Source organism: Dermacentor andersoni, chromosome 11 (genome assembly GCF_023375885.2).
Source record: "Dermacentor andersoni chromosome 11, qqDerAnde1_hic_scaffold, whole genome shotgun sequence".
In the NCBI taxonomy this organism is placed as follows: domain Eukaryota; kingdom Metazoa; phylum Arthropoda; class Arachnida; order Ixodida; family Ixodidae; genus Dermacentor; species Dermacentor andersoni.
This window is the reverse complement of record NC_092824.1, coordinates 60,840,963-60,867,607: the sequence shown is the minus strand read 5'-3', so window position 1 is coordinate 60,867,607 and position 26,645 is coordinate 60,840,963. Positions and strand designations below refer to the sequence as shown.

The 26,645-nt window shown below is 44.5% G+C and overlaps 2 long non-coding RNA genes across 2 annotated transcripts in view; one reads left to right on the top strand and one right to left on the bottom strand.

Annotated features, from left to right (window-relative positions):
- LOC140214216 (uncharacterized) overlaps positions 1 to 26,645 on the top strand; it is a 359,561-nt gene that overhangs the window by 321,661 nt on the left and 11,255 nt on the right. The gene's annotated exons all lie outside the window — the stretch shown is intronic.
- Positions 310 to 13,841, bottom strand: LOC126517518 (uncharacterized). The gene is made up of 5 exons (XR_011891033.1): positions 13,635 to 13,841; positions 4,584 to 4,729; positions 4,399 to 4,481; positions 3,198 to 3,287; positions 310 to 592 (listed from the first exon to the last, which is right to left on the bottom strand). It is a non-coding gene; the product is annotated as an uncharacterized lncRNA (long non-coding RNA).

Here is a 26,645-nt window from a genome sequence, read left to right as displayed (position 1 = left end):
CAGTTCTGAGTGCAAATGTATCCAAAAGGAGGATGTGGTCTATACTTCCAAATGATCATGAAGCCGGGAGCAGCGTTCTTGCCAATTACCACTGAAATTTGCGCTTAAGCCAATCCCAACAACGCGTAGGATCCGCAGATTTTAGTTTCTTTAGAATGAAAATTTGGTTTACTTGTGTTTTTGTTCTGACTCACCTTTTACCGAAATTACCTATAACTCTATTGTATCCGCCCACAATGAGAAGGGAATGCAAAAACACTTTGTGCATGGTAAAGCATCTGAACTATTTAAGCAAATATTACAGACACCTCTGTTGCATATTATTTTATTCAAATACTACGCCGAATAATGAACTCTGCGCAAAAGAAGTTCATGTTTTCTTAACAACGTTGCTTTTTTCCCAGAAAATGCATCCGGCCAGGTGGGAAAACCAAACGCGTGCCTGGTTTGCTCATAGTGCTCACGAGGACAGATTTGCAACTATAATAATAAACATCAGTAGAACATTGGCTGCAATGATTCCTGTAAATAGTTTGGCAGTCCACTGGAGGGTCTCTGTCAACTGTTGAACTTGTTTGCAGCAGGAGGCATTCTGTGGGAATAGGATGGCCAGAAACGGCAAAATCAAACACCGAACTATGCTATAATCTAGCTCTAGTCCTGATTAAGGGTGCCTGTGCAAGATTGAGTTGCTAATTTTCAGGCTATACTCATAGTCAAAGCCTACTGGAAGATGCTACATATATAGGCAGTTGGGATCTGTTTCGCGCAGCGGCTGCCGGTGGTAGAAGTGTGCGTAATGTGTTTCGATGATGTGCCAAAATGCGTTGAGCAACCCTTTTACAATGCTAAAGTGTTCAGCACCAGGGAAGCTATGGAGGGATAAATTTGATATTGTCGCCCATTGTGATTAGCCACATGACACGGATACCGATGGCTTCGGCTAAACTTGCTACTGCTTTGAACATTTTTATACGAAAACAACTGGCACATCAGGAAAGCTAATATTGGCACAGGTGGATCTTTACTACACATGTCGTAGTGCTCGTTCCTGCTGCAAGGGTAAATAATATCATGCACTAAGGAAAAGCAATTGGTTCTTCCTTTGACACCACTGGGAGACCCTAAAATTCTCAAGTCACCAAGGATAATTTCAGTTTATGCAACTTCTGTCTTCGCTACAGACAGTGGTGTCAATTGTCAACATATTTGGTTCACATATATTGCCAGGCTTTATGTGTCGGGCCTGCGCTAGTATTGATAGAAATAAAACAGCTTTCTTATGTGATCAAAAGTGTCCGAATGAGAGATGTTCAAGCTTGGAGCGAATGTTTTGACAAGACGTATATTGTTTGACAGGGCCAAGTCTCCCTTGCAAGGCACCAGTCATTTGGTGAAGTGTCGGCTTCAGCTTCTGTTCAGCCACTTTAGACCACTTTGGCTCCGTCTTCTGTGAACCTCTGCATAATATAGGCTCACGAAATGACATATGTTCACCAGAAGTCACTATTGCAATCCATGCAAAAGTTATCGCTCATGCATAGTTTTGAAAATCGAAAAGATAAAGCGCATTATTAGCAACTTAAATATAAACTCACTCTAAGCTCGTTTTTATGTCCACACGAGCTGTAATACAGCATATTATACTTCAAGAAAGGCGTGCGGGCATACTATGTAAGCAGTTGCGTAAGGTGACCTGTGGAAGGTAACGCCAATAGTTACTCGTTTGCAGTCTGTTGGTTGTAAAGCGTAATTTTCCTCCGTATGAGGTCAACGCCTTGCTCCACAACTCCATCAAAGCCTCTATGGCGCGACGATGGGACAACTCCGAAGATTGGCAAGGCGCCTGCATAGACATTACGCTGGTTGGGGATTCCGATTTCCACTTCGTTTGCGGAGAGGCCAGGAGACACTCATCCATCGATTACGGCTCGGTGTGGCGTACACTCACCGATTCCTTCACAGCATTGGACGAGGACGGGACCCTGACTGTAGCGTCTGTCGCACTCTCGAGACAATAGCTCAGATACGTTGCGTGTGCCCTCAATATGTGGCCGAGCGAAGGGCACCTAAGTCTAGTGTTAATTGCTTGGACTCCCGCCCCTTCTCGGAAGAGAAAATTTTAGGCGCGTGATAAAATCAGTCTTGAACTTTCTATGCGAGGCTTGCTGAGACGGACGTCGCTAGGACTTCTGAGGCGTGAAGACAGTGCGACATGTGTTTGCACGGTAATGTTTTCTGTGGACAAGATTACTCCTGCGTGTGGTGCGTCTAAAACGCGCATCCGCGTATTGGACATCTATATAGGAGCTCATTGTACCATGTCATAATCACCTGTCAGCTGCGCTTCGCTGTATTTTCAATTCATTTTATTTCACCATGCACGTGGTCTGAGATCTTGGCCAAAAAGCAGTGCGAAACAGCCTGACTGGGTCCAAGAGACCACATCAAGGTAGAACAGCGTGACGATGGCGAAACAACAAAATTGAGGTTTTAAAAATGAAAGGCATGTGGCTAATACAGAAAACATAGTTAAATACGGTATCAATAGCCAACATGTCATTAGGTCTTCGGCATCCACATTGTTTGAAGTGTAACTCCTTGAAACGGACACTGTTTGAAATTTCAACAAATTTACACGTACTTCAATTTAGCTGATACATGAAACCATTTCATATGTAAGTAAAGCTAACAAAGAAAAGTAGTTCGACAAAAAGTAAAAACATTAAAAGAAAGCGCGGCCGCGTGGATCCTATCTCGAAAGTGATGTGCAAAGGCTACGGAGTTTAGGCGCGCCGAGGGCTGATAGTTTCGTGTGCGCTGTATTCCCGCCCCTGTAGTGTGTGCGTTGAAGTGAGGTGCAGCACGAAAGTGAAATCGCTTCCTGCTGATGCAGCTCTTCCTCACGCCAGCGTTTTTGACAGCGAGTGCCTGCGGTCATCGAGGGATGTTTGTTCCTGGTTGCATGAGCGCGCGTTACACCATGCTTGGTAATTTAGTTCGTAAGGGAAGCTTTAGAAATTTATATGACCGATAAAGCTACTATTCTACCTTGGTATAGGTGGCTAATGGTTTGCTATTGAAATGCATTTTGGGCGTAACTGCGACTTTTTTATTCACCTGTACTTCGGTGTAGCATACTTGGGTGTAGCCTATACTTGGGTGTACAGTGTTGGTGTAGCATTGCAGAAACTTACGTCGTTCCGGACCATATGGTTCCTTTATAAGAATAATGCAGTTCTTGCTCGGGTCGATATACATGATCTTGAAACGTATACGGGGACCATCTGGTTTCATCATGAAAACAACGTAGATAACGATGTGTTAACAATATGACAAATATTTTTTCTTAGATTAGCACTCATCGCTGTGGCACTTAGAGGACAAGTATTCCACACAATGTAAGAAAGGCGTCGACAATATTGGAAACATTATCGAAAAGTCGTTATTGATCAGGAAAAGGTTATGCTGTATGCAATTCCGTAGGTAGACAAGTGGCCGGGTAGCAAAATGGACTCAGTCTGGTTAACGTCCCTACCTTTCCTTTCTTCCATCTCTCTCTACATAATTAGTATATATTAGAGCACAGCGGTTCGGACAAAGTCCTGAGTAAAGTCGCTAATTTCTTGAAAATAGACCTACAAAACAGGCCTGCGGAAATAACTGCAGAAGTGAAGACTAACTTGCCCAGGCGAATGCATGCTGACTTAAGAATAATACACATATCTAGAGGCATATAGCACTTAAGAGGCTTTCGAAAAGATGACACGAACGAGTGCAATCACACATATATAGCAAGCAAAATTTAGCGCGAGAACACATCTAGAAATCAAACGTGGCATACGGGAAACTTTAGACAAAACCCTTCAGGAACTAGTGCTAAAACTAAGTACCATTTGCAAATGGACAATAAATCCTTCTGTAAACGCAAAACATCCACCCGCATCGAGTTGCACATAAGTAGCAGATCCAAGGTTTGTGCCATTGAAAATATTCTGCTAATAAATATAGTTGAAACATCGGAGGACAGTTAAACCTTTGCGAAAGTTTAGGCAATTGAGTAATTCACTTTTTAGCGCTAATTTATAGCACAATTGCAGTCTCAAAATATCGACCGGCTTTGACAGAGTAATTTGCTGTGAATGCGCTCTGTTGCCAGTGAATTTTGCGTGATGCATAATATCCTGATAGTTATCAACAGATCGCGTTCCAGCGTATTAGCACGCCTCAGTTTGCACACTGCCTCCGTACGTCGCATTGGACAAGTGTGAAGATAACATGTAGTTCGATCGATGCCTTGAGTAACGGCCTTGGTACCCTTCGCGACGTGCGGTTATTGCATAGCCAAGTCGCAGGTCGCGGGTTTCTAAGCAGAAAGTTCATTACGTGAATACTTACCTCGTAAAACCTTGAAATTTACGGCGTTGGCTACCGTATGGGGACTGGTGCCTATAGTGGTGAGTATTGTAGTGAACGTGTTGCTGCGGACCAAGATAGTTGAGTTAGTAAGCATCGGAACGTTCCCTACAACCGTTCTGGATCAGAAAGCTGTAAGATGGCTGAAATACGTGCTTGGTACTTACAGTACTCGTTGAGGAAATATGTAGGATACGTTGTAATAGTGCCCAGTGCGCACTGCCTGCATTTTAGCCAAGGAAAAACATGGAGCGACAGTGGCGAAGGAGGTGCTTCTGCTTTTTGCAAACATTTTTTCATTAATTGCAATCATCTGAGGATACAAAGACCGAAAGCATCCAGTATATTAGTTTTGTTGCAAAAACAATTACATGTGCACACTCACTTACTTTTGATGGCTACATGCAGTTGCTAGTATTTGTTAGTTCGTAGATCAGTTCCTTCCTTATGATTTATTTGCCATTATTGTTTGCTGTTTTCCTTTTATCGGCCTCAATCTAGTTGACATAATGCATAAAACACTTGTTTGATTGTTCAGTGTTTCAGGTAGCACCTTTTCTGTTATGATCGTTATACGTATATTCTGTTTTAGGTACATACGTATCCCTGCAACTTACAAATATTGTATATTAGGGTTTACACTGTGTTGCTGTTGCCTGAAATTTTTCACATTTTAGACGTTTGGTTATAGCATTGGGAAACTAGGTCTTTGAGGAACAAAATGTTTGAAGGCGCTAGAATCTGCCGGAAGTCATACGCTCAATCACATAATAAAAAAGAATACCTACTCAAGCACCCAGCCATATCGTCACGTTGTCGAGATGCAGAAGAATTAAACTGCGGCGCAACGGCAATTCACAGTACTCACTTGTGGGTAACCCTATGCACACAAAAATAAGTTACTATCGCACAGAAAGAAAGCTATAAGCTTATGTGCCGATCGGCGATAATTGGATTCGCGAGTAGGATTCGTCGGGTACTAATACTCGACTCACCGAACGTTCCAGCGCAATCGCTAGTGCTCGCACAAGTTCTAGAATGTACTAAACTAATCGCGTCACGCGTGAAATCTGATTTCCAAAGGTTCGGCGGCAACACATACAACAGATAGAATAGTTACTAGAATCGCGATTGTTTTGAAACATGCTGATGCTTAATGCGCTGAGCGATAACGTTTAACATTTGTAGCCGGTGAAAATCGGTCAAAGGGGACAAAAATAAGCGAACGCGTCATTGCCCGCCTCTTAAATAGAATCATCCTGAACCTGCGAACCAAATAGCAAATGTAATAAAGAAACCCAAGAAAGAATATAAGCATTAAAGTTTTCTCAGTTCTTGACCGCGCGTGGAACGACTTAAGGCGCACTAAATGTTAGACTTCAGGTCGTGCGCATCGCCGCTGTGATTGCGTAACACCGTCTGCGTGAGCTCGTAATTAATTGCACCAAGACGTTGGATGCTCTAGTGTGGTCCGAAATACCTTCGGAATAACTTTTCACTCAGTCTATGTACGAGTATTGGGGTCAAAACACAAACACTATCGCCGGGCTTGCCTTTCACGGCGCGTCTTCATAGACTGCAGCGTCTGATGTATGTCGTTCGCTGGGTATTGGTACGCAGGCAGGCGAGCTGTCGGGATTCGTCGGCACGCTGGAGATATGCGGGGGCCTCGAGGTTGTGATCGTCGCTCGCGTGCGGCAGCATGCCGTCGAGTATGGTCACCACACTTCTTCCGTATACCAGCTCCAACGGCATCATCTGCGCTGTCTATTGCACACTTTTGATGTAAGCAAAGAAGATGTGCGGGAGGACGGCTTCCCACGTCTTGAGTTCGACGTCGATGCACATTGCTAACATGTGAGCGATTGTCTCTTTTAGACGTTGCGTAAGTCTATTCGTCTCGAATTGCTATTCGGTGATCATGCGGTGGCTTCTCTGGCTATATTGCAGGATGGCATGAGTAACCTTTGCTGTAAAAGCCGTTCGTTGGTTGGTGATGAGGACTTCTGGAGCACCATGTCGTAGCTCCTTCGCCACCCCGGCAGCACTATCCTTAGGCAGGGCTTCCGTTTCGGCCTAGCGGGGAAAGTATATTTCTTATTCGAACCCTTTCCAATTTCAGCGAGTACGCCCCTATCTGCTGGAATGGTGGGCGAGGATATTCAATAGACCGTAGCAATGCTGCTGGCCTTGTTGGTGATGTCTTGCCCCGGTGACAGTCTCGACAGGTCCTGACGTAGTGAGAGACGCCGGCGGCGAGCTGAGTCCAGTAATACTTCTCCTCTATTCTGTATGGTGAACTGGAGAACCCGGGGTGCCTATCGACAGCGCCATAGTGCTGGGCTTGCAGAACTTCTGGCCACAGTGCTATTGATACGACGAAAAGGTAGCGGCCGCGGACTCGTGATTTCTTCTTCAGAACGACGTCCTTTCGTAAGGAAAACGAAAACAATCCGCGCTTGAATACCCCTTGGGAAAGAGTCTGTCTTGCCTTCCAAGTAGCCAGCAAGCATTCTTAGGTCCGGGACACCTCCCTTTTGTTCGCCGAACTAAAGAGCGCTTATCTGCCCAGGAAGGTTGTGTCATCGTTTTAGTCGTTCTGTGACAGCAGGTCGATTGAGGCGCGATCGAGACGGACAGTCAGCATCAGATTGCTTCCATCCGGACTGCTAAATCACGGTGACGTATAATTCTTGCAGACGGAGACTGCATCATACAAGGTGGCCTGAAGCGTCCCCTAAATTTTTCACCCAATACAACGCGTGGTGGCCACCTTCGACTTTGAAGGGCGCACCGTAGAGGTGACGCCGAAATTTCGCATTAGCCCAAATGGCGGCAATGCAGTCCTCTTTCGTTGTAGAATATGAGGCTTCAGTGAAGTTTGCATTTGCTGGGGGTGCCTTCAAGCGTCGTTTGTGTTTTTGAAATGCTTCGACTTGCGGCGTTTGCCATTTCAAGTCGACGCCAAATTGCGTTAGACTGATCCATGGCTCTGTAATAGGCAGACAGGCGAATAAATGCGTGCACTGCCTTCCTCTCGACGGGCTGCTGGAAGTTTGTGATGACAGCTGTCTTCTGCGGGTCGGGACGTACTCTATGCTTGCTGACCACATCGCCCAGGAACAGAAGAATTCATGCGCAAAGTGGTACCCTTCTGGTTTCAGGGTGAGCGCGGATGACTTGATTGCATCTGGTATCTTTCTGAGGTCTCTCAAATGCTGTTTGGAAACCGCAGACATACACTATATTTTCCGAGTACATTACGGAAGTCTGCCACTTCAAGCCACCCAACACTCTATTCATGATTGTCGGGAACGTGGCGGGTACAGAGCAAGGCCTGAACGACATGTTAAACGTGTATTCCTTTCGACCCATCTCGTCAACTTCAATTTGCTAATTCAGGTGACCAGTACGTGCATTAAGCAGGGTTGCGTTCTCTTTCTATACGAAGGCTACAGATGACGCCCATGGACACTTTGACGTCTACATAATTTGATCGCGTAGCATTTCATTTGATTCCTTCGCGTTCTCCAGTACAAACTTGGTACAGGCACTGACGGAGGGGTTGAAAACATTATGCGCTCATTATGCGATGCTTAACGACTGGTGTTTTTGAATCCTTAAAGGCGACGAGAAGCAGTCCTTGTATTGCTGGCGGAGACTATTGGGCTGTGCTTGCTTATGCCTGGGAAAACTCGGAATCATATCAAAGGCTCGTTCAGTAGCATGGACGATCGCTGCAGGTTTGGTAGAATGCAAGAGGACGAACGTATCGCTGACTGTTGTTACTTCTTTCACGCAAGCAATTGTCATGTCGTTGTTGAAGTCTTCAAATTACTAACTGAACTGTGTCACTATTACCTGCCCTTCTGTGCAATTGCACGATTCCTCTTGCGACGCCCATTTCAAAGTGGAACAGCTGTTGGTCGCTCTGAAAGATGTCGTCAAAGTCTCCGGTATTTTCTGCGCCGAAGGTAATGATCACGCTGGGGGCGCGAGGCAGGATAGTGTCTTGGCCTTCAATCAGATTCAAGGCACGCTGCCTCAAAGTGCTCTCCGGTGGTATTGCTTCATCTTCTGATAACGTTAATGACTTGAGCTTCAGGTTGAGCATTGCGCCCTGTTAGTTTCAAACACGCCGCAGCAGTTTACATCACTGGGCCATTAATAGGTGAGACCTTTCTGATCGTCTCCCGCAGACCTTCGATACGTAGAGGTTGAACGTCGGCGTAGTTTTGTCGTCAATGTACGGCGATTGCATTGTCTGTTCCGCATCTTAAGTTCCTACTCGATGTGGCTGCTCTGAGAACGAAACTCTTCGACGGCTTCTGGCGGGTTTCGTATCATTCCGGTTAAAATTTCTTGCTTCACGTCGCGCAACACAAAACGAACTTTCTTATCAGAGGTCATGTCGGGGTGAAAGAGAGTGACCATTCCCTTCGTGAAGATAGTGAGAGTGATAGTTAGAAAGCTGCACCCCTGCTTCCAGTAGAACTTGGACTTGTTCTACTGGAATGATCCTTGTGGATGTCTTCAGGAAGCTGCTACGAAAGAGGTTCGACGACTGTACGGTGGGCTATATGTTCTCGAACCATATTATTGCGGCTTCTTCCCAGTACAAGTATGCATGACCCAACTTGTCTTCAGCATTTGAGTCGTTGTAGGTCGAGATCCTTTCGGAAGTCTTTAGGAAGGTTTCGGGGTCATCCGGCGAATATCGAGCGAAAATAGGCGACTTCCTGGGTTGTTAAAGTAGGACAGCTGCTGACATTGCTGGAGCCGTGATCGTAGCTCCCAACTCGGTCTTGGTCTTCCTGGTTGTCTGGGGTAGAAGCCCGCGCTGGGGCTGCAAGGGTTGTAGCCTGCGATTAGTTCGGTGATCCAGGGCAACGTTGGAGTCCTCTTAAGGGGTTGGACTGGCCTCACGGATAGGTCATACATGAACGCCAAGCACCTCCTACAGATGTCCTGTTGTCGTGAGAGTGAATTAGACTGCTACAGAATGGCTAGGCAAAAACTAACTCTTTATTAGGCGAACCTGTGCTCTGTAAATAATTAAATTAAAAATTAAATATGGGGTTTTACGTGCCAAAACCACTTTCTGATTATGAGGCACGCCGTAGTGGAGGACTCCGGAAATTTTGACCACCTGGGGTTCTTTAACGTGCACCTAAATCTAAGTACACGGGTGTTTCCGCATTTCGCCCCCATCGAAATGCAGCCGCCGTGGCCGGGATTCGATCCCGCGACCTCGTGCTCAGCAGCCTAACACCATAGCCACTGAGCAACCACGGCGGGTTGTGCTCTGAAAATAGAAAGTTAGCCACGCAGAAAGTAGTGACGTCGGCATGCTTCGATCGCTGAAAATTTGACTTGCAAGTCAGATGAGTTGGCCAATTATACTTGACACATTCAACGTTCTGATGTAATTAGTAGTTCCCGTAGATGTTCCAGACGGTAGAGCGCTATTTGATTCGAGTATGCAATGTGATTATAAAAAGTTCGGTGCCAGCACAGTGCACAGATAGAATCTCTCACAGCGATTGCGAATGTGCAGTGCATTCAAACTCGTCTTGCATCAGGCAGTAATGTTTAACATTTGTTATCCCATGAAAAGCAATGACCTAAAACAGATAAATAAGTGACTGTACTAATATACTGAATTATCTAGAGCATCTTAGGGTTGCAAAAATATCAGGGGGCAGGAGGACTTGAAACAGGAGTAGTTCTGCCAGCGCTAACCTTCGCTAATGTAATTTTATGCTCAAAGCAAGAGATCTTGTCAGAGTCGAAAGTTGATTAAAAGGCGGTAAATATATTGGCTTTGGGTATCCCCCGTAAAACTACAAATTATTCATTGCACGGACGGAAGGCTTCGACCTCTTTTAAAGTATAAAAAGCGCAACATAAGATTACTAAAATGTAGAAATTTAGAGAAATCAAGGAAAATAAGTAGGCAACTCGAGTGCACTGTACCGCTTTAAGCGCATCTGAAAAAAATCGGCAGAACCCATCTCACGATGACTGTTGATAGTTGTGCGTTTGGCATTCAATACATATATCAGCAGAACCTATTGCCACCGTCGAAACGAGTTATGCGCGAGCTGAGTACTGCAGTTGGACTCATCTTTCCTGCTTTCCTAGGAACACTCGGCGCCATCTTTCGGCGCCGCTGTGAACCCTGTGCATGGCCTCCGAAATGCTGAGAAACACGTCTCACGTTTCTTTCTAAGCCCCCTGCGCCACCAGTGTCGCTGCCGAGAAATTCACGCTTGGCTTCCGAGATGAGGGGCATGACGCACCGGTGCATGCATGCGCTGAGCATTGTTCCGTCGCTTGTCACAGTTAGTTGCCCATAGTCTATGACCCAAGGGGTGAGAGGCTCATTGAAGAACATCAGATACCCAGTGAAGCCATGCCGCAGCTCACTAGGGCATTGCCGTGAAATATGTTTATTGAAAGGCGGCACATGCCAAGTGCATTTGTCGCCCAGCCTGGTAAAACATAGGGTTGCTGTTCATGAGGAACCGCTGGGACGTGGGTACGATTACCCACAGCATTGGAAAAAATTTAGGGATCTTTTTCGGCATTATATAGCAGCACATTCCCAGTGAAATATACCGGTTGACCGAAGTCGGCTTCAAAGAAGTTCATTAAAGACCAGCACAGAGCGTATGGAATGAAGGCAGTGCTCCAAGTCTGCGTCAACGTTTCTTTGAACGGCGGCATCTATACAGTCCCACTTCTACAGTGGCCCAAGTCGGTGTGAATAATGTTCGTTAAAGAGCGGCTCATATGTACACATTGCCATTTCTTAGTGACCCAGTTTCTCCAGCGCTTGGTTTCGAATCCTGTTCCCCCAGCGCTAGACACCGTCGCGCTACCCAGTCGACCATAGACTACGCCGTGACCCGGCAAGACAGTTACAGACAAACATGCAATGCTCCTGGAAAGCACGTGGGGTACACAAAGAAAGCTAACGCATTACAATGCGGCACGTAAAGGCAAAGGAGGACAAGACAGCTGGCAAGCAATGTACAGGGTAATTGACAGTGCATACGGGCTAGTCTGAGTCATTAAGAAGAAAGGGAAATAGTCTGAAAACATAGACTGTGAGCTGGGTGCCAAGTCAGTGCAGTTTTATGAAGACCACGATGAAAAAATAAGTAAAAGATTTGCATGACAAAACAAAGGGCAGGGCTTTGACTTTTGAGGCAAACAGCTGCTTATATGAAGTCACTACCATACTGGAGAAAACATTTGCGACATATTATCCCTGTGTCTCCTGAAGAAAAAGAAAAGTAACAGGAATTATCATATTCTACTTTTTTTTTTAATTCACCGACGATTACGATACTGCCTAATGCTAAATTTGAGCGCAGTTCTATATGTTTTTTTTTCATTGGGCCATATGTCGGCTAGCGTGCACATTCTGTCTCGTGCGACACGTTGCAAACGGAGTGAAGTGTGGCACGACTACCTCGCTAATCGGGAGGCCGCGAGAGGGAGCGCGTAGGTGAAGCTAGGGCGCAATTCGCAGCATCCACCGCAGACAGACTTCCGCTCATGCAGCGCTCTGTTTCCATGTATGGTATCGATCGACGTGCTCCCCGCATGACATCGGTGAAGAGACGACGTCGCGCTACTCTGACGCTACTCTGTCGCTGCAGAACCCGTCTTGCACGGCACTACCTTTTTCTTCTCCCGCCTTTGCCATACCCTACTCCTCCTCTACTTTCCGTCTCGTTGTTCCGCTGCACCCTCTTCCTTCCCTTTCCTTCTTGCGCTCTCATATCTATCGCCACCTTTCATGCCCAGCTGTGCTTCTCGTTCGCTCTTTCATCCCTCGCTGTGCTCATTTCGGTTACGCTGAGGGATGCCGATGCTCAATGCAGGAAAGGGCGCTGAATCCAGCGCTCTAAAATATTCACTGAGTGAATATTTGCGGAATATTTCTGAGTGATTGCTTCAGGAAGTACTCGGTCTAAAACCTGAAGAAACAGTAAACTGGGCAGTGTTGGAAATCCGCGAACATTGCAATATTGGTGGGAAAGGCCATACCGGGAAAGACCATAGCGCAATCAGTTCCAACAAGTGTCGTCAAGTTTTCAAGAGCAAGCAGAGACAAGCAGAATGCTACATTAAAATAAATGTACTTACACATATTAAACTCACGCTTTATAGGTTACTGTCTGCTCCAAGCTCGAATCAAAATAGATGTTATTAGTCACTACCGTCGCCATCATTATAATCAATGTATGATGTGTCCATGGACATTTGTTTCAGGCTCTGAGTACTGTATTAGTGAAATAGCCTAAGCTGCAACAGCGGCACACTGAATGTTGTTGTAGCTTGTGGAAAGCACTTTGGCGTGGTAAAGTTCGTGACAAGTAGCGCTTCTAAGGACATAGGCAGGGACTCGTAGCACCAATTGAGGGTGTTTAATACGTCAAAACAGCAAATGTTCTGCTTCATCTTATAGCGAAATAACATTCTTGGCTTTTTCAGACAAGCCTTCTTTTTTCTGGCTATCTGCATAACCGTTTTCCTGGTCTGATACCAAAGGTAGTGCAATCTTTTTATTGATGTGATCTTAACTTTGCTTGCAGTGCTCATAAAAGAAAAAAATACTTAAATTATATCCGCTTTTATTTTCCTATCAAAAGAATGCTATTCGCCTACATGAATAGTCATCGCGAATGAGTTCCGCCCTAGTTTTACTTATTTAGAATATAGGCTGCCTGCCACACCTGTAGAGGCCAAGACAGGTGGTTTCCGTCGGGGTAAAAAATGAAATCACAACAGGGGTTCAGTAGAATCACAAACACAATAACCACCTCTGCACAAAACAGTCAGCTGCAAATAGTCTTCCCCGTAATAATTTGATCAAATATTCGTAAAACTATCAACTATTCTAAAAAAAATACCCACTAGGCATCTAAGAAGCTTGGCGTTTGGGTTCGACACCAGCGCGAGGGGAACTATCATGTATGCTTCACTTACAAAAGGAACCGGGGGAGTATGGCTGTTAATAAATTTTATCAGCGGTGATATCTTGACGTCACGCCCGCACATTTCGCACTATGTAAACAGGTGAGAAATTCTGCCAATAGAAATAGCTTGTACATTTTAGTGCTGCAGATTTAAAAATGAAAGGGAAAGAATGGCGCAAGCAAACAGAATATAAACGCACTGTAGAATGAGCAAACCGCACTTACATCTCTAGCAATTTGTCGAGGAAAGTGTTGAGGATCATCTTCATATGGAATGGCTGATACACTGCCAGTAAGAGCGAGGATGTAAAGAAAGACGGTGACGTGTACCATATTTTTGGCTTTTATCACTTTAAAGAAGGCATTTAACGGTTCCTTTGGTACGAGGTGCCTAGTTTTGTGCAGAGCAACCTAGTGCCCCCCTTACTGAAAATATCAGGTAATAGCTTAGCGGCACAGTTCTTTTTTATTTTTCTATGTTCCACAGCGTGCAATGTATTCTTTATGAATGCACACCCATTCTTTCTTGTGCGAGCAAGTGGGCATGTAAAACCACACGGGACAATACTGCACGTTGAAATCACTTCCCTCGCCGGCTGGAACAGATCCTTTTGTCCTGCGTGGAAGAGTGGGTCTTTGCTTCGCGCATGGATAAGGCAGAGAAGCGTACCGAATGCGACAAAGGTTGTGAATTATGTTCATAGTACTTTGCAGCGTTAAGTGCGGCTGCTCGTTGTAGCTTTTCAAGTCGACTTTTTTTTTCACACGAATATTCGAAAACTTGTGCCGCGTAGCAGACACCTAAAGGGGAAACAGTTTTGTCAACACGTCGTATGGATTGAAATGGAGCTTCATACTAAAGGACAGGTTTAGAAAATACCCGGGTTCAAGTTTTTTTCACGCAGGAGCAGCGTATCGAAAGCGTCTGTGTCAAACTAGCGTGAGCCTGAGGTTTCCCGATCAGGAGCTTGCGTAAGCAAAACTAGGCGTTATCCACAGTTGCGAACACCTAAGTTGAACATGCTGTAAGATAAAAAAAAACTTCAACTTTTCTATGATTATTTGTATGTGAATATATTAATGCCAATGACAAAATGATGATGCTATTATGATTTCATGTCAAAGAGCCAAGCTGAATGAACATTAGTTGATGCGCTTCCGAAACTCAGCTGAACGGTTAGCACTAGAGAACAGACCAAGGAGCCTTACGTTGTCTAGTGCACCTTATAATTCTGCGCACTTAAATAATTATACACAGTCTATTGGAATATGACGAGTGAGTCACCCTTGGCGAACTTGAGGAAATTCGCGTAAAAGCTAAGAAATTCCTGTGTGGCGCGCAAATCTGCTTACTTGCAATGTTTAAAGTGATGTCTGCGTTTTCATTGCTTTGCTTTCTTTGCTAGCAACATAAATCCTTTAAATCCCCCCAACGTATTATATTTCTACGCTCATTTTCGTACATTCACATTATGATCTAGGCGTTGGGGGCTAAATGTGAAACCCATAGCTAGCGTTTTCTTTTTTTGATATCCTAGAGCAAATACTAGGTTATGGCAACTTAGGTAACTCAAGTAGTAATTATTTGTTTCTAGCATAATTACTTTTTACTCAAATAATCATTTGAATATTTTTATACGAATACACTCTCTATCACAGATATAAGGAAAAAGGAGTTCAAGTTTCCAGTTTTTCCTAATGAGGACTGCACTTTCATTTTTGTGGGGTTAAATAAGTGTCACACAATTATTTGGTTGAATATTTATGTATGCTGGCAAGGTGGTTTTCAAACTTATAGTCGACATTTTTTATTGATTTTATGGATGAAACTCGGCATCTATCCTCCCACCTAAATATAGACATCGCTCTTCGACATACTGGTGTCCCTGGGAAAAAAATTTAAGCAGCCATACGATAGCATATGAAACCTATTAGGCACGTCGGAACCGCAGAGGACCAGAGTACTTCAACCCGCCGTGGTTGCTCAGTGGCTATGGTGTTAGGCTGCTGAGCACGAGGTCGCGAGATTGAATCCCGGCCATGGCGGCCGCATTTCGATAAGGGCGAAATGCGAAAACACCCGTGTACTTAGATTTAGGTGCACGTTAAAGAACCCCAGGTGGTTGAAATTTCCGGACGCCTCCACTACGGCCTGCCTCATAATCAGAAAGTGGTTTTGGCACGTAAAACCACATAATTTAATTTAATTTTAAGAATACTTCATCGCATTACTACTCCAATATTTACGACAAGCAGAATATCTGCTAATTGCTAAGTGTTATGACAATCTGTCGAACGTAATAAGGGAATAATTGTTTGTTGGCATACATTTCCAAGATTTCAGGGATAGGGAAGTGTAGCGCTCAATAGAAATTCAAACTTCAAAACGCGGTTCAAAGAGCACGGTAGGATCAATTGGAACAAACTTTGAACTATCTGCAGGGACACGCTCAAACCTTCGTGAGCGCGCATATCGCATTCTAATGCAGATGATTACATCTATATGCAGAGAAATCTGAACCGCTGTTATTGTGCAGGATTGCACAATAACACACACACACACACACACACACACACACACACACACACACACACACACACACACACACACGCACGCACGCACGCACGCGCACACGCACAAAATAAAAATGAAAGTTGCTGACACGTCCATCCTTTGGAGGTGATTGACCACGGTAATACGATTAGCAAAATATGATTTATGTGTAATTGATGGTGGTATATGTAATATATTATGATGGTTATAATCAGGAGGTGCACGCAGCGAGGGGCACGTTTATAGTGGACCACATTGGCGTCAAATAGCTTCATTGAAGTACTTCACCCACCCAGCTGCACATAAGCAGTGGCACATGACCACATCACATGCCCAGTGGCACATCCCCGTATAGAGGATGCGTTCTAGGAACCGAGCTTTTCACCCACGGCCAATGAGTACTCAGACGCATCCTAGTCGCAAGTGACCCAAACTGACTGCAGAGCTTCGTTGACGAGCAACATACACCTGTGGTCCATATCACGTGACCAGGCGCGTAGCCAGGGGGGGGGGGGAGTTATGGGGCTTCAGCCCCCCCCCCCCCGAAATTTTTTCGTGCTGTCCACACACCGCCGACCAAAGCCACCCCCAGCGGCGGAAATCATTCTGGATTTTGTCTAGAATGTCTTTTTCACGCTCGAAAAAACATTTCAGCGCGAAGATTGCGAACTCGGACGTGATTTCGCGACAACATCCATGCACCGGAAGTCACATAACGCAACCAGCCCCATCCGAGCACAAAGTTTTGAGGGCGTTTTCGTGGCGAACGGGCTCGCCGCGGCATCTCGCTGAGGCCGCGGAATCTAACGAGCGCATGGATGTCAATTCTGAAACTTTATGGGTATAAAGTTCTCATGAACTTGTGATGTGAAAGGCGCATTGACATTTCCAAAGTTGTACTTTCGGTTTTCAATTTCGTAACTTTGTTGGTTTAATGCTGTTATAAACATTTGACGCCAAAGGTGTATTGACTTTTCTAAAGTGGTACACCGGAACATACAACAAGGCAAGCCAAATAAATGCACTATCAAACAAGTTGACAAAGCACGCAGCGAGGTCCGATGAGGCGAGCGTTGTGGTGGTTCATTTCTGCCGCCATCTCACAAAGAAAAATATCAACATTTATTTTCACCTACTCCAAAGCATCCATGTCAAGACACTAAAGCCAGCAAAGGTAGCTACGTCATTATTTATTTTTTCTACTTAGACTTTTTTTCACGAGGACACATTGAGCTTCTTCGTTTTGTTTGTTCTCGCTACCCTACCCGCGGGCAGCCAGAGCCAGCCACAGCGCATGCGTTTTTCTTGTGCTGCCCCTACCACCGCGCGGCGCACTTCGGTGCACATTCGGTTTTCTCTGGCAGAGTGCATTTTTGCCTAGCAGAGTGCATTTTGCCTAGCGGAGTTTGGGACGGTTTCTGGCTAGCAGACGAGAAAAAGAAACAATGGTCGCTCGCCGCCATCTCTGTGGGGGCTCGACGGATTGCACCGCTTTCGCTTGAGAGCAACATCTCCAGAAAGTCTTGTCTCGCCGGTGTAGGATATCGAGCAGTAGGCGCATGGTCCTTGGTGAACCAAGTGTCTCGTGTTTTCTTCGATATTCCTTTAATAGCCACATTAGTTGCCCAAAGTAGGCATTAGATTGTGCCCACGATACTTTCCTTTGCGTTTTTTTTTTTCATTTCGGTGCCCACGCCCCACGAAAGAAAAAAATAAAAAACATTGTTGTGGTGCAGCGAATTGTCGCAAGGTGAAAGTTCGATTTTGTTACTTCGTTTGCGGAAATGAACGCAATTGGCCACGGGATGCTTCACATGCCGGGTACTCTTATTGTATTATCAATTATACAGACACTACCGGCGCATTCCTGCCGTCGCCGTCGCCCTCACGTTCCGCATAAAGTCCAAGGGCGATAACATCGGTACCGCGCACCGCATGCTGTATGTGCGAGTGAAAGTGTAGAAGGGGTTGGCTTGGGTGGGCCGATGATGGTGGCTCAGTCTTGTGTGCGCAAAGGAGAAAAGCGGAGAGGAATCGCGCCGCCTTCCGTCGTGGGCGACACATCGGGGGGAGTGGATGGAGTGGGGGTGGAATCGAGGATTCCGTGAACATGATTGTGCAACATATTTATTTGCCTTATTTCATGGATTATACACCGCGACTTTTTCTTAGATACGTAGATGTATTGGAGACTTATACGTATATTTAAATAACTTGTTGCGAGGTTTTGTGTATACGTGCAGCAAACTTTGTTTCCAGTAGCAAATTTTTGCCCTTTATCAAGCTGTATCGTCGCATTTGTATATTACATTGTATCTTCGCATTTCTGATGTACGAGGGCGAGTCAAATGAAAGTGAGCCTACCCACCCCGCGCAATAATGGTTCAGTTCATTATCTGCGAAGCATGCGCGTAGCACACAGGCATCTCTCATTTACAAAATTGACACGTAGGTGGGAGGATAAATGTTCTTTAATTCTCTGATGCACTGGGTTGAACATGGTTGCGTGACGTAATGGACGCTCCAGAAGTTTAGCAGCGTGGTGCCGTGAGGTTTTTGACAGCTGAAGGTGTTTCCTAAAAAGAAATTAGTCGTCGTAGGGCTGCCGTGTACCTAGAACATTGCACTTCGTTGGCCACTGAAGAATTGGAGCAAACGGTTCAAAGAAGGACGTGAAAGTTTCAAAGACGATCAAAGACCGGGCCAAAGCCACCATGCAATCAGCCCCAACAAAACTGCAAAGGTTGATGAGCTGATGAGACAAGAACGGCGCATAAGCATCGATGAACCAGCTGAGCGTGTGAACATCATTCACGGTTCCGTTCAGGCCATAATTAATGAACATCGCGGTTATCGGCTCTTGTGTGCGCAAGGGATGCCCAAGATTTTGAACCACCGCCAGAAGACGGAGAAGTTCGCCACTGCCTTGACTCATCTGATCCGGTATCACAATGAGGGGGACGACTTCTTTCTGCAATTGTGATCGGGGACGAACCATTGTGCGACTACTACGAGCCTGAAACACGACGGCAAAGCTTACAGTGGAAACATTTGAATTCACCACCCTCAAGAAAGCAAAGGCCTTCATTTCCGCCGGAAAGGTGTTGACTTTTTCGATCTTCAGGGGCCATTACTGATAGAATTTGCTAAATCTTGAGAATCTATCAATTCTTTCGTATATTGTGAAACGCGGGATCGGCTACCTGTCGTAATTAAGAACAAACGACGTGGAAAATTGACGAATGGGGTCATCTTGTTCCACGACAATGCCCGCCCCCACATCGCTGATGTGGTAAATATAAAACTGGCGAAGTTCAAGTGAGAAACGCTGCAATATCTGCCATACAGCTCAGACCTGTCGCCTTGCGACTTCCACATCTTGGGGCAACTGAAAAAAAAAAAGCTCAAGGAAACCAGATTCTTGTCCTACGATAACGTGAACGAATCAGTGGCAGACTCTTGGAGCAGTAAGCCAAGAAGTTTTATGAGACAGGAATCACGCGACTGGTTACTCAACGGAACAAATGTCTAATTGCTCATGGAGGCTACCTTTAAATAAATTATTCCATTTGTCATATATTCGTATTGGATCACTTTCATTTGACTCACCCTCGTATATTTTGCAGAACTCCTGCTTTTTATACGCGCTCTGTGTTGCGACTATAATTTCGGTGCAATTGCTCACGATACAGGACCGGTGACAGCTGCTCTTGCGTAATACATCGGAGCAAATGACAGCGTCGTTGAGATTTTTCGCTGGTCGTTGCATGTGTGCAAGAATGTAAACAAGGTTCTTGAATGACAAAGTTTCGTTAACATATTTGTCGTCAACTTGTTCATTTCATGGGCTTTACATTTTTCATATCAGCGGCGTGCAATGCCTTGCTGGTTTTGAAGTGATGTAGTTGAAAGTTCGTGTGATATTTTCTTTACATATTATATAGACAAAACATGGAAGCATCAATATCAGTTATTTTGGTACAATTTTTGGCAGATAAGAGTATATTCTATTATAAAAAAATAATTATTTAACTTGTTTTGACAATGCGTAGTGTTCAAGAACTCGTTTGCAGCATCTATGGCAATGGCAACGCAGTTATTATTAATGTATATGGTCCCTCGACAAATTGTTTAAGAGGAAGCTTTAGTTCGGGCCCAACTCCGACTTGATCTATTCAGATATGTAAAATGCAGCAACGGTTTTCTGAGATAACCCCTGGATCGCTTTTAATGAAGTTTGTTGCATTTGAGATAGAAAGTTGAATTCTAGTGTCTGTTGGAAGCGGAATTTCGATTTAGGGCCTGAATTTTGTTTAAGATATCTTGAAAAATTCGAAATTTAGAGAAAGTAGAAACACGATGTTTACAAACTAATAGCTCTGCATCAAGAACAGATATCGAGGTTCTGTAAATGGCATCACCTATAACAGTCAACGCGGACAAATTTGGTATGTCAGTTTGTATCTTACGTGAATTGGTTACGTTGCGTACAATGGTTCTACAAAAGCCGCATTTCCATAATACTACATTTCTCGAGATTCATGTGTAACATATCAATTTTGTCCGCTGTAGATGTACTATTACATGCATTTCACGGAACTGTGATATCATTTTTTGTTGTCTAGTTGCAGAGTTTAAACTTGACAGTATCATTTTTGAATATTTGCGATTTCTGTCAATTTTTAATAAAGAATTGTCAATCTAAATGAGAAATTCGAAAAAAAAACAGTCACTAGAATTTAAGCTTTTCTTTTAAATGCAACAAAACTTGTCAAATTCGTGCAGTGGTTGCCGAGAAAAACGAATTCTCCTTTTGCATGTATTTTGATAGGAGCACACAAACTAATGCTTCCTCTTGAGGAGGAGGCCGAACTACAACGTGAGTCCCCACCGAACGAAATTTCTGGCTACGCCACTGCACGTGACCGAAGCGGGCGCGAAAGGAAAATATTACATGCGGACATAGATACCGGAAATTGAGATAACTAATTCGGCAGAGGCACTTAAGACGGCTTACCTGGGGGAATGCGAAATCATTATACAATTTATATTACTCGGAACGTCAGGAACGCTCTCATTTTATGCACTCCCATGACGTGGAGCCCCAAACTTCCGGTTGGCTGTGCCGTCATGTGCTTAATGACGCACGCACTAGGCCACACCTACAGTCAGCTGGATGACTGCTTTGACTGAGCTCAACCCTCACTGCCCAGCTCAAAGGGTTTTATGTTAACCGAATTCTTGTGACGATGCGGGACACTTAAGTTATTATTTGGATGCAGTAAGATGGAAAATCTATTGGAAAGGGATACGACAAGTGAGCTATTGCCTAACTTTTTTTTTTTTGGTTTCCGGAGCCTCAATACACAGGAATCGTCTACACAGCGCTAATTATATATCTTTTCTTGCATTAGTTCTGTTTTTGTGCCCGACATGGCGTTAAAAGTTCATGTGATTAGTGTTCTCTTAACGCTTTCTTTCTGAATTTATGTTACCTTTGCTTCCGGTGTGGTAATTATTTATTGGACGAGTTTTAACTGTTGGCTTTTGCGATAATGAAAGACGCGTTCGAGCTACGATCTTTTATCTCACTCCGCGGCATGCATGTACTGCACGTTTCTTTAAATTAAGCAGCGCTTTTTCATTACACAGCATTTCATTACACAGCGACTGACGCGGGACGGGGAACGTAAGCGGGCTTGCGCTGCGCCGTAGGTGAAATGTAGGTGTGCCTCCCCTGAAAGGTTTAACTGAACACTTATTCCCCACTAAGGCATAGGCTCACTTACGTGGTAATGTGCTCCTAGGTAATGAGAACGCTGGGTTTCCGTTAATATAGTAGGCTTCTTTCACGTTATCGCTCAGCTCTCGGCAGAGGTTCAAGCTTGCTCAGTGCTGCCTGTTTCGTCTGTCACACCTCACAATTCTGGTTGTTATCCAACATATGTGCGGTTGTAAGGGGAGAGGAAAATTATCCAGTGTAACCTTTGGGGAAGGTTACACTGCACGGGAAAGACGGTGGCGCGAGCTCCTGGTACAAAATCGCGCAAGCATGACTCAGCTAACGGAACAATTCAGCGATACGCTATGAAGAGTTCGTATTGCTAATTTTGTCTGGCCTGTCACGTTTATCACTTAGTACTTTGTGGAACAGGTGAGGGCGCGATATTGTCTGTTCCTACGCCAGTTGATACGTGTGGTGAGTTATGCTCCTGGTATGAAGTTGGCCGGTTACCGATCCTTCAAAACTGAAGCCACTGCGTGCTGGTAGCTTGCAGGCAACGAGTTCCGATACAGTGCTCGTCGTGAATCTTCCAAATGGTGTACACAGTGCCAGGGCAGGCGACATTATTCTGTCTGTGTGGAGCGTTACTTTATTGCTTCCATTTTTTCAAGTCGTCTTATAGTGGATGCGCTGGATCTTATAAAGAACAATACTCCCTTTGTGAAAGTTTTCCGGTTATGTTGGGAAAATTTCTACCCTTGCTATGCGCTCCAGCCTCTGTCGAAGCGCTTTACGCAGAAAGGCGGTGTATTGAAAATGTTATATATTATGGCTCACCTGTTCCGAACTTCTCTTGCATTTATAAATGTACGCCCACTTGAAAGCTTTAGTTTGTTCTATCAGCTTCAAGAAAGGCTCTTGCAAAGGTTCGTAATGTCACAGGCTAACAAAAAGAAATGCATTGCGGCAGCTTTCCTGAATACTAAAATAGCGCTTACGTTGAGGTATTGCGTTCTTTTACGGACACATTGCGTCATTTGTTGTTTTTTCCTTTTATTGTATATAACATCATTTTTTACCGCTATAACAATGCTATAGCGCTTTCTCAAACACACCAACTGGTGGCCTAAATTTGTTTGCTGCGAATTTGTCCAGCACCTGGAGCTTGGATGACGCAGTGCGGCACCTGGCAGAAGTGTGATGTGTTACTATTCTTGGGGAAGCTCGCTGGTTCATACGTATTTCCGCAGAAAGTACATGAAGGCAATTAAAATTTTGTCCGATAGGTTATTTAAAACTTTTCGCATATTTTAGCCTAGTTCGTACTGCAAGATCTTTCTGGAAGTGGGCTTTCCGCCAGTACACTTGCATTGTTTTTTGAGTGCACGTCAAGCAGGAACTTTCTGCGCAGCTGTTCCTTGCACTTGGCTCTAACTTCTGCTGCAGATGAAAATAACTAGTGCAGCGTGTTTTCCCCAAGGTTCCAGGAATTAAAAAAAAAATTGATACGACGTGAAGTACTAGTTATTCTACGAGCACATAATATTAGAGAAAACTTGCTTTGATAAAAGGCTTGGTATAAATTGGGGACGGGCGAGGTGTACGTTTAAGCGCGCAAATACAAGTATTTACATTAAACTTGATTAAGCGCAACGAAATGGATGCATGAGTTGAAAATAAATGTCAGCGTGTTAGAGACGCGTACGGCTTGCACGGTAGTTCAGGTCAGCGCCATCTTTGCAATGCAAGCGTCGTACGTAATATTTGTTTATTTCGTTCTCTGGAGACGTAACTCTTCGTGAGTTTTCGAGGTCAATGATCATTGCCATGCATTTTAAACGCTTCAACTGCATCCCGCTTGGCGTGGTCTATCAACTTCGCTGTGACGTTTCTTTTGCAAATTTTGCTTATTGGCACATGTCGTGTACAGTGTCAAAGACTCTGTGGTCTGCATTCAGCTAGCATGCTTACCTAACTGTGCTGTCTCGGACCTTTATTCTCTCACCATGCTGTTTGAAATATAGTACGCCTGTTTCTGTATGAATGTGGAATTCTGTAAACCGCGTTCTTTGTATGTTTGAAGGACGTCCTCACGTGTTCTATTTGAGCAGCTCTCCTCAACAAATCCTCCTACATGGACCTTTTGACTTAGGTCTTTGAATTTTAGAAGCGCTGTAGCTATTTGTGTACATCCTGTCGTGCAAGAATTTACTTTGTTTTGTGTGCCACTTTGTGCGTGTAACAAAGAGCCACCTAGATTTCGCGTTAGTCTTAGCTTCTACTAACGCTGCTTGCGTGTTTCTAATTGCTACTTTTTCAAGCTTTTTCGGTGCAATAGTAGTTTCTTTTTCATCAAAAGTCGCAGCCATAATATAAACGGCAAGAGGTTCTTTACTTATCTTCACTAATGAGTGGTAAAATAAGCACACAAATATTGTCTTCGTGGCTAAAAGAGGCGGAGGGCCGAATTCAGTAGGTCTCAGTATCGGATTCAAGTAGCTTTTTTTTTTAACGGCTTGTGTAACATTAGCGCGTACGCTTTATATTCTCTTACAGCTATAACCGTGTATACGCTGATGGTTATTGGTTTCAAGCGAATAATGATATTCTTTATTTACTTTACCAAGACAGTGGGAGGTCGATGTTATGAGATCGGTCGAGTCGTAGCTCTTAATGGTTTCAGGCTGTAAATGTAATGATTGGTAGCATATTTGAATGCACTACCAGATAATGATATGTGTGCAAGCAAAATGGCTGCACGCACTTTGCTTCGCTCCCTTTCTTCTTACACCAGGAGAGTGCTTTACGCTTCCAGGTAAATGGTTTCCTTGTGTGATTCCTTGGAACGGAATAAATTACTGCAATACAGTGAATGTGATCGACATGTCTAGACGTCATTTGCGCAGCAACATTCGTTGGCGTTTCAGAAGCTAAAGACTAAGAATCGCTCAGAAACATTTCAGAAGAAGCAGACCTTTTAACACGTTGTGGAACCACATGTGAACTTTAACAGCTAAGGAGACTGTGGTAATGATTATGGAATGTTTAGTGGCTGGTATTCTGGCTTACGGTTAGAGAAAGGAAGTTGGGCTATTTAATAATGACATAAAATCGGTGCTACCAACGCATTATGATCCATGGTTTATAACAGTAAGGATATAAACAGTGACTCAGAATACCAGTAAGCAGCTTGGTGCCGATTCAGAAGAAACACACTTGTGGATAGCAGAGCTTGTGTGGCTTGGTGAATTCAGTATAATGCAGGAATTTAAAGTATTGGGCTGGACGAGGACAATGATAACCGGAGTCATAAACGTATGCAAGCACGCGCTTGTGTCCCAAAGAGTGACCCAAATGAAAGAAATGCGGCGAATCTGACGAAATAATGCTTAGATAGGAATTCAGTGTGCACGAACAGGCAGCTGGTTTTGATGGCGATTACGTTTGGCGTACATACTGCCGACAATGATGGCATTGAGGTGTGATGCCTGCCATGCCGCTAGCAGCACTTCTCATCCCGCCAGTCCTCGGATATGCCTTTAGCGGAACGATAAATACTGTTATTGGTTTCAATGTTTCACCTTCGGGCGAAACTGGCATACTTTATACCGCTATGTAACTAATTAAGAGGAAGAAACGAAATCAGGTAGGAAATAATTTCTGATAACTCAAAGGGAAGCATCATTACTTTTCGAAGCGACATCTGGATCCCTTAGAACACGCACCTATAAAGCGATATATAAGAAGGAAGAAGAAGCATGTGGTTGCTGCGGTAAAGCTAGAGAAACTATGGAGCATGTTTTGTTAGAATGTGAAGGCGTCTACCCAGTGGTCGATTTCGGCACCACTGGCCTCCTTGAAGCCCTTGGGTTTAGCGGGAGCAGTGGAAAAATAAACATGTCCGCAATAGGCATTAGTAAGAGGCGATTGGAGAATTGGTGGAAGAAAAGTAGGGAAACGACAAAAAACGGAGACGTACAAAAGCACAGTTCGCAATAGGGGATCAGAAAATTTGGTTGTGGGAGTTCATAGTGTTGCTTTTTTTCTTTTTTTTAACCTAGGTAGGACATTAAGCAGTGTAATAGCAAGATCTTGGTGGCGCAACTCACCGCCCCGTTCCAAAGGGTATGCTCATAACATCCATCCGTCCATCAAAAAAAAAAAAAAAAACTGCCATTCCATTTTGTACTTTCTGTTCGGCAGTCACGACAGAGCAGCACAAAACACTTTCACAGACATACTATGAACAACAGAGCAACACGAAGCACTTCCCCACATATTGCGCAGAACAGAGCAACCACAACACACGGCACATACACAAACACTGCTCGAGCTGCCTACACCCATATTCCTTGGAACCTTATATACCCATAATGTTTCGACCTGCATTGAAGTGCCAGTGAATGACTCAGTTAGGTAATTCAGCAATAAATTTCCATAGAATACTTGTTTGGGTATAGTCACCTGATAGGCACAGCAAATCCACATAGACCTGTTAATATAACACTGCACTGTAATGAGTGATTTTGTCTGGCGACTTTCAATCATCAGCAAGGTGGCGACGGCGATCTCAGCGTTTCACTTTGAAGCGCTGGGGATGGCGCTTCAAGAACCGCTGACGTTTACAAAATACATTCGTTCAGATCGCTTCAATGTTTTCTCGCCTAATATCATAAAGAAATACCAAATAATCTGCTATCCGCGACGTCCGTACGCGACTGTAAGGCGGGTACGTGCGAGCCGGCACGCGATGTGCCGGCGGCTGCTAGCGGCCGGACTTGCTGCCGGGCGTATAGAGTAGGGATAAATCTGATCAGGAAGCTGAAGCCACCGCTTTCGAGCAAGCCTTCAAAACCATGTTTTGCCTTCCTGCCCACAGACTCAATGTATTCGGCTACGTCGAGGACGTTGTTCGCTGCCACGCGCGGAGAAGCTGCGTGCGATTTGTAAGGATATT